Here is a 1,639-nt window from a genome sequence, read left to right on the forward strand (position 1 = left end):
AGAATAGCATATCCAAAACTGTGATGTGATTACACATTGATCTGAATTTGTAGTTCATGACTCTACACAGGTGTAGGTATCTGATGACTTACCTTCTAGGATGGCAATACCAATGCCTTGTTACTGAACTGCATAGTATTAAAATCTGCTCTCCCTTTGTTCTGCTTTGTATTAAAGTTAGGACACCTTACTCATTGTTTAAAAGTATATGCATTTGGATCATATTAACTTTGAATATTATCTCAGAATGATCAGAATGTTTGTCCTAAAGGAGCATCAAATCTACGAGGGTTGAGAACCATTGATCTCATCCAACCTCCTCACTCTACAATCAAACTGAGGCTCAGAGAGGTGAAGTAACTTGCTCAAGGTCACCAAGGCAAACCAAGTCAGAACTGGAGCTACCTGGACACCAATTTCTCCCTCCAGTACGCTGCTTTGTCTCAGTGTGATGCCGACATAAAAATACACAGAGGGAGAAAAATTAACCTCACAGTTCTGAATGAGTGGGTGACTGTTAGACCTGAGAGACAGAGGTAGAGAAGGTCTCTCCCAGCATCTCTAGCTATCAGCACAAGGGACAAGATGCTTCAGAGAAGTCTTATTGCTTTGTTTTTGTTTTTTTGTTTTTAGGGTTGTTTTGTTTTGTTTGTTTCGCCTGAAAAGCATTAGGTGCTGGTTTAGGCACTGGGTTATGCAGACTGAGCTACGGTAGATTCAGAGTTTCTCTCTAAAAGGCACAAAGTGAAAGCAGTCATTTGTGAAGCTTGTGTTTAAGGCCACAGTAAAGTGGGGCTGTGGGGAGAAGCAGAAAGAACATTGCTTCTCTTGGGAAGGCTACACTCCATTTCTACATTGAACTCACACTTTTTCAACAGTCCTCCACAGTGAGGAAAGAAGGTATCACTCAATTCAAAATCAATGAATGGTACAATCAGTTTTAAGCCTTGAACTTACGTTATGTCTCGTCAGATGCAGTTCTTACGGGGTCTGAATTTCCGACCAACTAGGTGGAGAAGGTAGCACACCCCCCAGCCAGCCTCTATGTTTAACATGTCCATTACAACTGTATAAAGCATTCCCATGAAACAAACACGAGGTCATTGCCGCTTATCTCAAGACTGGCTTCTAACTCAATCACTGCTTCACATTTATGAAGAACATTCTCTCAGGTAAGTAGCTTTGATGCTGGTGCCCAGCTAACCCAACCGGGCATCCTCATGGCAGGAAAAGACAAGCAAGCCAGTGAACTATATTCCTCAAAATCATCACCATCTACATGCAGCTAGAAGCTGCCACTACCTACTACAAGTCTGGCCCGAGATGAAGGTTATCTTCCAGACAAAAGATAATTAGAACACCCAATATTGTTTTCAATTCAAAGCTATACCAGCAACTGTAATATTTATAATTAGCTTATAAGCTAAGATGACTATGTCTTTTGAACTCAGCATGGTAAAGATCCTCCACTTTAGTTTGTATAGTTGCTGTGAAACAGCCTAACATGTCAGGATGAAAACCCTAAACCTCTGTGATGGACTTTGCTTCAAATGAATATGATCCTAAACACCTATGCAATGGTTTTTTTTTTATCAAATCAATGGAATTTTGTATCTATAAAATAATTATGCAATATATC

The sequence above is a fragment of the Suricata suricatta genome, chromosome 1 (assembly GCF_006229205.1).
Source record: "Suricata suricatta isolate VVHF042 chromosome 1, meerkat_22Aug2017_6uvM2_HiC, whole genome shotgun sequence".
Lineage (NCBI taxonomy): Eukaryota > Metazoa > Chordata > Mammalia > Carnivora > Herpestidae > Suricata > Suricata suricatta.